Source organism: Pinus tabuliformis, chromosome 2_1 (genome assembly GCF_031772625.1).
Source record: "Pinus tabuliformis cultivar Carrire ecotype Pingquan chromosome 2_1, CPIR1, whole genome shotgun sequence".
NCBI lineage: Eukaryota > Viridiplantae > Streptophyta > Pinopsida > Pinales > Pinaceae > Pinus > Pinus tabuliformis.
In genome coordinates, this window is record NC_142299.1 from 633,176,257 (window position 1) to 633,186,458 (window position 10,202).

At 35.3% G+C, this 10,202-nt stretch overlaps 1 pseudogene; it reads left to right on the forward strand.

Moving 5' to 3' along the window:
- Nucleotides 1–6,079: 6,079 nt before the first annotated feature.
- LOC149202147 (boron transporter 1-like) lies at nt 6,080–8,593 on the forward strand (annotated as a pseudogene).
- The last annotated feature ends 1,609 nt before the right edge of the window (nt 8,594–10,202 follow it).

A 10,202-nucleotide genomic window follows, 5' to 3' on the forward strand; every position in this document is an offset into this window, starting at 1 on the left:
ACATTTCAGTATTTTACAGTAATGAAATGAAGTATTATTTCCGCTGCATCTCAATATTTATGATTATCTCATCTCTGTATTTATGGTTATCTCTATAATTTGTTGCATTCCTGTTTAAATCGGGATCAGGCCGCGGCCTTGTACCATGGTGGAAGTATTGAGGAAGTGATGACTGATAATGACCTCTTTACATCTGATAGAAAAGTTGAACAGAGATCATAGTATTCAACACGTGAGTGCATTTCAACATATGATAAATTTATAAGGTATGTTCAACTGTATTGAATGTTGCTTTATTTTGCTGCCAAGTTTATCCATGGTGACTGTTTTTATATACAACACTGGAGCTGCTCGTAGTATGCATAATATTTGACTAGACCATGTCGGGCATTGCAAAAATTTGCTTTTCTCTTAATTTTACCCATGGCTGAATCTCTGCTTCCACTTATTCTGATATGTTTTTCAGAGCATGCAATGGATTTTTCATATTTAACATTATCTTGCCATTTACCTCGGTCATTTGGACTTTGATAAACCACTGACAATACATTTTTAACAAGCAAAGTGGCCTACATTGTTGAACCATTCGGGGAATGATCCAAGATATTTAGCAGCAGTGGATTTCTCATCTCAGAAATTTTAAATATCCCTATGGTTGATGTTAATGGCATCTCTGAAACCACTGTCGTAAGGCTTCTCTCAATTTATATTGGTGTTTTTGAACAATACCCTGCCAATCCCAAGGTTTTGCTCTCCAATTGCCAGAAGATTTCAATGCAAATTCTTTCTTATACAAGTTAGAATTAGTGGCTTGCTTGGTTATGAATTTCTTTCATCAAAAGGTTCAATAATGCACACACTTTAAGCCATGACTTCACTACCCTTGAATGTGCGGAGAAGGTCTGCTCATGTTTGGCAGATGCCTCCCAGGATCATCTAGCCAGGTCCTCTCAGGCATGGGTACTTTTTATGGCCTAGACAATATCGTTAGACAATGTATTGGATCATTCTCAATGATTTATTCCATGGTAGATTCTTCTTTTTACCCTTTTCCTCTTAATCTTCTCTTATGTACATCTAGTTAATCTCTTGCACTCTATCCTCTTTCCACTTTTTTGATCTCATATTTAGTTCATGTTCTCTTGTTTGATCCTATTATATTTTGTTTTATGCTTTTGGGGTAGCATATTGTGCCCCTACATATTGGCATCACTGGTTGTACTTCTTAGTCCCATTTACCTATCTTTTGGCTTTATTTAGACTTAAAATAAAATTATCTTGCCTAATCTACAATCCCCCCAATTTTAAATGCAATGTCCAGTTCCACGACAAGATTCTGTTTGAAAAAAATCTTACCAGTTTAGCAGTTGTGCCCTCCCATGCGCCTTCAAAATCTCCAAGGTGGATAGCATTTTGGAGTGATTTAGCATAAGAGAGGTCCAATTCTTCTCTCCACATCATTCTTGAGACATCCTTTTCTTATTTTAAAACAAAGGCTGGTTTTGATTTAGATTTATCCTTAACTGAAAACAGCTACATTTTTGGTTGTATGTGTATTTATGCAAGTGTGTAAGAAAAAAACAGAGAACTGCGAAAAAATTATTGCTATTCTGGAGTTGACTAGCTGTATCCAGGATAGATGTCATTATGAAGCTATATGTTTAAATAGAGTGTTGAACATCAAACTTCAGCTTTCTTTCGATGACAGAAGCAACAAGGTAGTAGAACACAAAGTAATAGTTTCTCCAACATCTAAGCCTTTAAACAAGAAAATTTAAACCATAACTAGTTATAGTTTATAGGAAACTAGATACAGAAAAGAAAGAAATTGTAATAACTACAAACTTTAAAACAATCCATCTAATTGGTTAAAAAACAAGAAAGGAAACAATTAAAAGTGCTAAAAACATCTCATATCTAAGTTTATTTAAAGGAGCAATACAAAAGCAGAAATCTTCCAAGCTGTAGGTATCGAGATAAAAACTAGTAAACAGTTCAGACATGTAGAGCCCATGCCTCCGGGATGACCATTTTCTGTTATGAGGTTTGCTGTGAATAACCTGGGAGGCTACCTAAACATATTCACTGGTGCTCAAGACCAAAAAGCAATTTTTGTTAGCAACAAGCTACCAATGTCTCTAGAGTGAATTCTGTTCTATGGTCTGTTGTGAATAACTTGGGAAACTACATAACCTGATTAACTAGTGCTTAAGACCAAGAAGTCATTTTTCGAGAAAGAAGGTAGTATTGAAAATTTTGTTATGAGATATTAGGTGGTAATATATCCTTTCTCTACCATGCTAACACTCTTGTCAGGGATGCCTTCAACAATGCATCTCATTGAATAATCATGCATCAACAACCAGGTGAATTGTATAGAATTTTTACACAATGACAAAAGGTAAGTCTCAAATGCTGTGTCTTATATGGCATGATATGGTTTTTTAGGGCCTAGTAACATGAATCCTTTATCTCTAAAGGAAGAACCCATAAGAAAAAGAGACACGGTTAACCTTCAAATAAAACAGATGCCATTAGGAGATTTTTAACTCTTGAAATGTGTTACACTATTACACCCAAGCTATTGCATGAAAGAGGGGAAAGCATAGTGATGAACTGAAAGTAGCTAATATGGTATTTAAAAATAAACAAATAATGTTTTGGTAAAGGAGAAATAGGTCCAATTGAATTATGAAAATCGGTGTATTCAGAGCCAGCTGGCTGAGACTGGTTTTGGCCATTTTCAGTTGAAACCAGTTGGTCAAACCCATTTTGTTTTGCACTAATCAAAACTGGACAATCATAGTTGTTTTCCTCTTCAAAAAAATATACAAGATGAAGACAATTGCAAATTGATTAATTTTACAGGTCCTTCTTTGAAAGTGACTTCAATTTTTTTGAATATAATGGAGTATTTTGATAAGCACTAGGATAATCAACCTGAAAATATCTTTAGCAAGAAGCCAAGAAGAATTTGAATATTTCTCTTAACCAGACCATATAAGGGTTCCCCTACATATTGGCATCACTGATTGTACTTCTTAGTCCCATTTACCTATTTGTCAGGCTTTATTTAGACTTAAATAAAATTATCTTGCCTTATCTACATTGTTTCTTAGCCTTATATCTTATGCTACAAAATTAGATAGAACTTTGTAATAAAGGCAAGCCAACCTTTAAATCTGAGTCCTAACTTGCAGCGTCCTACAAGTTGGCCAGGCTTAAATTTTTCTATTGGCAGGTATTGCACGATGACACTATATCTATAAAATATATTTCTTCTGTACTGATTGTATTGCCTAGAATATTTTGCTCATTGAAGTTGTGGGTTGGCAGGATATAATAGCCCACTTGGAGCACAACCCCTTGAAAAATTTGACTTTAAGAAGAATCACATGAGAAAATTGCTGTCGCTTAAATGTCAGTAAAAACAAGTAGGTCTTTAGACTTTTGATCATAGTTGAGAACATTCCTGAGATAACTTTCTTTGACACTCCAGACTATAAAATTTCTGAGAATGCTGCAAAATGAAAAACCTCTTGAGGAGATATCTTTAGCAAGAAGCCAAGAAGAATTTGAATATTTTTCTTAACCAGACCGTATAATATTTTGTTGTTACCACTAAGAAACTTGGCCAGCTTTACCCTTGACTAGTATATCATAAAGGAGATCCTTCAATGACAAAGGTTTGCTTTGATCATAAAAAGCAAAATGTAGGTTTTGATAATTCTGGATCTGTGTTATTTGCTAAGGTTCAATGTTCACCATTTGTCCCAAAACAGGAACTAGACATGCTTAAACCTTCCGCACTCCTCAAAATAGTTCCGCTTACATTGTTTGATTTATAAAATAGAGAATTCCAAGTCAACTGAGCAATGGAAACCATCAACTCCTATATCTTCAGACTTGATTTTTTCTCTTGAAGTCTCATCTTCCTAAGGCTGGTGATTGGTCAGAAAGAATCCCTGACTTTCAGTAGGTGAGCTTTTCTCTAAACAAACCTCTTGATGTGGAAGTAATAGTGGCTTTCCTTGACCCTAGTTTTTATGTTGGTTTTGATGATAACATCTCAATGGTGATGGAACCCTTGCTTTGAATCATGCAAGGTTCTAATGGTGAACTGTGAAAGAGAATGCTTATTTTGGATTCTAACCACGAAAATTTTCTCAAAAGTCTAGCCCATAGAAAAAGGTGAAATGTTGTATATAAATGATGTTTGTTTCTGAGCAAGAAGTCTTGTTAAAATTTGAAATATGATATATACTAGTGATTCTGTTTTTGAAGCACGTTTTTTGATTGTGAGGCATAGCTTTTTTCCAGTTATATTTCAAAATTTAAACCTGCTTGTTCTTTATGGTTTTACAAAGGTTTTTAGTGACATTGTATCCTTTTTGAATTAATGCTAGGGGTGCCTTGTTGAGAATAAGGGTATATTCTATGATATTGATGTCTTTTCTTCAATGGATTTCATGCACCATATGCTTGCATTGATGATGAATTAACTCTATGATTATCTTGATCTACATGGATAGCTCATTGTTGGTGTTGTTTGCTCATGGGTAGCACTGCATTTTTGAACTCTTTGGATTAATGATGGAGATGATCCCTGCTCATTTCTTCATGTGATCCCGTGCTTCTTTAGAAGAGGTTAGCTAAGTAGTTGATCATTGTTTTGCCACCTTATATGTAGCATTCTCTTGTTTGTGTAAGAAATTAAGCCTGAATTTAGGTTCTTACATTGTTTCATTGGTGATTGACATGTCTTCTTGCTAAAGTTGTTTTCGTTATGATCAAGTTTTGTGAAGTTTTAACAGCATTGACCCTCTTAGTTGCTTTGTGGTTAGGTGCATGTTCCAGGTCTTCAGCCAACAGGAATTGATCTCCTCGGTGAGGAAAAACATTATATTTTTTCTTTGGAATATGATCAAAGGATGTCTGGTAACAATTTTTCTTAATGCTTACAACTTTACTGTTTGTTTCTTTGTTTTTATGCCACCATGTTCCCTCCTAGAAAATGCTGTGCCTAGAGCCCAGTAGACGCATCATTTCTTGTAGTGCTCAGGAGCACTAGTATTTCAAAGATCTAGGTTTTGTACCCTGACCTGTATATTGGTTGTGGGCATAAAAAGATTACTGGCCTGTTGTAGCGTAGCCTACATCATCTCACTAGTGAGTTTATCTTTGGAGACTGGTAAAATAGTTGGAAACCTGTATAAGTAACATGATCAAGTATACCATGTTTAAAAAAAAAATTTCCACTTTTGCTAAGGATTTGCACCATTGGTGTGGCTGGATTGTGGTGGTTCTAGTTCTTCAAGACTATTGAACAAAACTTTATTTGGAAATTAAGTTGCTTACAATTGTCAAATATGGCTGATCATTTGAAATTCTTTGCCATCTGTTGTTAGTAAACATCAATGTAACAAAGAATAGATCCAAGAAAAAAAAAAGAAAGCACTTACTTTTTAAATCATTCCATCTGCCCACATCACTTCAATATCCCCATTTTTGAGACCTATAATATTCTCAATCGAGGATAAATCTGATTCTTCGGTATCCATACCTACTTTAGCCTTACACCTTCTTGAAGATCCTTGCTAGAAAATTTGCTCTGTAATTTTTGTCTCATTTACACATTTTGGATTCAGTTCAATTTCTTTATCACCACCAGACTGATCCTCAAAGGCCAGACCAGCCTTAGCTTTTTTTCTATTTCTCAAAGATCTCTGTTCTGAAGATAGCTCTGTTCTAATACAATACTCAGGTTTTGGCTCTATTTCACAATCGTTCTCAATGTTTGAATCATTTTTTTTTTTCATACAATTCTCAAGTGATGAGATGTTTTGACACGCCTTATCATCAACTACTGATTTAACAACACCAGACACTTCTAGTAGCTCTGCAATAGATGCCAGTCGAATAACAATGTCCCCAATACAATAATTGTAATATGGGTGCTCAATTAGCATAATTATAATCACAACGCTAAGTTTTTATCTAAATTCAGTGACTGCAAAAAAATAGAATGGGTGTGGATGGTTTCTAAGGTTGAAAAGGAGATGTCAATATGGTGTAATAGATGGTTATCATTAAGGGGGTAAGTTAGTGTTGGTGAAATCCCTACTTGAAGCCATCCCTGTGTACTGAGTGTTTTTTCCTTTATTCCCAAACAGGTCCTGGAACAGGCAAGAAGACTTAGTTTCAGATTCCTATAGGCTAGGGACAAACAGAAAAAAGAATATTCCTCGGGTCTCATGGAAAAAAACTGTTGTTCCTAAAGAGCTGTGAGCATGGGACATTTAAAATCTCCATTGCTTGGAAAGAGCCCTGGCTGATAAATATTTCTAGAGAATTATAGAAGGGAAGGGATTATTGAGAAAGGTGGTGAGTTGGAAGTACATACACTGTACAGCCTCTGTCTGCTGAGGATTGTATAAGATATCCAAATAAATCCTACAATAAATCTTCAGTGATTTGGAAGGCGGTGATGTTTGCCTTTCCGCTGATTGGAAGACAGTTGGTTTGAACTTTGGAAGGTTGGGGGTGGCAACAACACAAGGCAGGGGGATGATCCTGAGCTGCTTATAACCCATAATCCTTCTTTATATTCTCCCTTTGACATAAAATGCGTGCTCCCATAGCCCAAACATGATAAGGCACTGATCTTGCCTTTCATCCACCACCTCAAAACATAGAATCCATTTTTTTTTTCCTTTTTTGTTTTCATTTCCATGCAATAACAATACTTATTTTTCCACACAGGAAATGCTTGATGTGCCATTGTTATACATTTTTGGAGCTTTCATTCCAGCAACAATGATTGCAATGCTTTATTATTTTGATCACAACGTTGCATCCCAACTTGCCCAACAAAAGGAATTCAACTTAAGAAAACCTTATTCATACCATTATGAATTCTCTTAGGATTTTTGGTATGCAAATTACCTCAGTATATATATATATTATTTAGAACTATGTTGTAATGTTTGTCAGAGTTCATGTTTAGGTTCAACTATCACTGGCTACCCTATTTTGGAAGAGCTCTTGCTCTCCTGAAGACGTCTTGATCTAACTCTTCATTCTTTGTTTTCACCTCCATAAAAAATCTCTAGTGGATTCATAAATTTTCCTTTTATTGTGGCAGACTATTTTATGTGGTCTTGTTGGCATACCTTCTTCAAATGGTGTCATTCCTCAATCTCCCATGCACATGAAAATCTTAGCTACCCTGAAACATCAGGTACCAATATATTGGAATTATCAAATGCAACTTCTCAGGGCAAAGACACAATTCATACATTTTATAGATGAGTAACTTACAAGTGCTTTTGTTACAGTTGGTGCTTAGCAAGTTAGTGACAACAGTTTGGAAAAGTATGTAGAAAAATTCAACCTTAGGGCAATTATACGGAAACATGCAAGAAGCCTATGAGCAAATTCAGACCCCACTGGTTTATCAACCTCCACCTGCCTTGTAATGGTCTTATTTTTGAGTTTGGGTGTTTCATTTTATCTAATTTTCCTCTCCCTTTATTTATTTGTCTTGTCATGTCCCAACCATTTGTGCAGGCACTTAAGGAATTGAAAGAGATCATAATTCAGTTGGCCGCAAGTACTGGGAATATGGATGCCCTAGTTGATGAATCAATTTTTAATGTTGACAAGGACGTGGATGGCCTGCTTCCTGTTAAGGTGAAACAACAGCGATTGAGTAATTTCTTACAATCTCTAATGGTGGTTGGCTGCCTTGCAGTAATTCCCATCATTAGAAAGATCCCAACTTCTGTGCTTTGGGGTTACTTTGCCTTCATGGCCATAGAGAGTTTGCCAGGAAATCAATTTTAGGAAAGGATATTGTTTCTTTTCATTGCTCCAAGCCGTAGATACAAGTATGAACTTTATTAAAACTATAATGTGATTGAATTTAATGCTTGTAATATAGTTTTTAAAGCTGATCAATGTTGAACTGATGGTTACATAATACTTCAAGAGTATCATGCTACATTTCTTGAAACGATGCCTTTCAAGACAATTGCCACTTTCACCATTTTCCAGACATGTTATTTGCTGGCATGTTTTGGTATCACATGGGTGCCTATAGATGGTGTTCTCTTCCCACTACTGATCATGTTGTAGCTTGTTAGTCCCAGTGAGGCAGTATATCCTTCCCAAGTTTTTCAAAGGAGCATATCTTCAAGAATTGGATGTAGCAGAGTATGAAGAAGCCCTTGGAATGCCATGCAATATAACAGTGAGTAAAAGACACATATCAAACAAATTTTAAAAATATTACTCCATTCTATTTCATAAGCCTTGCAGCATGAACAGTAATATATTGAACTGTAAAATATATTGATTATAGGAAGCTGGAATTCAGGGGTTTGGACTAGGAAGCATGGGAATAGGTGCAAATGATGGCGAAGTTTTGGATGATATGATTACATGAAGTCGCAGTGAGGTAAAACACACATATAGTCCACGGATAACTAGCTCGAGTGATTGCACACCAATTCATGGATCCGAGTCTACATTAAGTCCCCAAATTACAGAAGCTAAACAAATATATAGCCCCCGTATAAGTGAGATCAGATAGACACATAGCCCTCATAGAGGGGAAAGTCATTCGAGCATTCCCCTGGTTAGTCAAGGAAAAAATATGAGTCCAAGTGCATCTGGTTTGAGGCCACATAAACCAATTTCCAATTAGGTGTTTGGAGTCTAAATCCTCGGCTAGTAATCTTTCCCTTCAGTGAGCATATCTTATGTTGAATAGTACATATTTTGTTGGCTTATCATTATTTAATCATTGTGCCATAAATCACTCAGTTGTATTTGGTGTGTCTTCACAAAGAACCTCTGTCCATCTCAGAGGATAGGGTAGACCATATAGTGTGTGTAAAAAAATGTAATGGAAGTCGAGCTTGAAGTATTTATGTTTTCTTGAAGCATGAAATCTATTATGTCAGTCTTCTGGTTCTGTAGACCCTGGGCATGCCAAATAAGCATGGTGGTATTAAAGTGTCTTGTGAGTGGTTTGAGCTTCATAGAAAGTCATCCTTCTTCTACTAGTTGGATCTTAACTACAAATTTTGCAGGCTTTAATGTTTCATTGAAATAAAAAATGTGGAAATTAAACTTGAAAAATGAAAGGGAAATGGTAAGGTTTACAATATTAGAACTTTTGCAAATGTTTAGCCATTACCTTTAAAAACTGATCAAGAATATGTTGAGATGGAAATATCTATTTTTCATGGCAGTAAAACATTTAGATAATGGAAATAAAGAATATGTGCATTCAAGTTAAATCAGATTTATCTTGAATGGTTGGGAATATTTCTTATTATCTTTAATAATTTAAGTCTTGTAAAGCAAATTCAGATTCCACATTTTATTTTGACATATTTAATTTTCTTTGCAATCGTAAAACATTACAAATTTTATTCAAAATATGTGCAGTTACTATTTCAATGTTATATATCCATGCTTTCAATGAAGTTCCTCCATGATTTATCTCTGGTCTGTGTGGTCAATGGCAACAAACTTGAAGAAAAACAAGGAATATGAAGCCATATACAAGGAATATGAAGCTTGTGTGTTACGTTAATTTATGAGAAGTTTTATGCTTTGCAGTATAATTTGTGAGAAAATTGGCTACAATATTCAACAGACAGGACATTATGAGTTTCTCAATTTGTGCTATTATATGCTATGGATTTTCTAACCGATATCTTGAAAATGCGGTCTGCACTTGCCATCTATGCCTGAATTCTGTAGTGGTTTGTTACTTTCAAGCCATGCCTAATGTCATATTTTTTGTTGCAACTTTAATGTAGAGAGCTAACCAGGAAGGCATTGGGTCATTCATAGAGGATGCTTAGGCATGATTCCAGGCTTTTGAAAATAATTGTGATTTCCATCACTAGTCATAGCACTTGATAGAAAGTTGGGATATTCATGAGTGTGAATTTATGTTGTATGTTTACATACTTTCTTATGAATTAACTAATGCTCAGTAGCAGTAGACATTGGACAAGTATATTTGTATACTTCTGTTTTAAACTGAAACAAATCTAGGGCTAAAAGGAATGGATTGATTGCACTAGTCATACTTCTATAACTTTCCAACATAGGCTGGAGTAAATAGATTGTAATTTGGGTAATTTTTCTAACTGCAAACAGGAACATACTTGTGTATAGGCAGG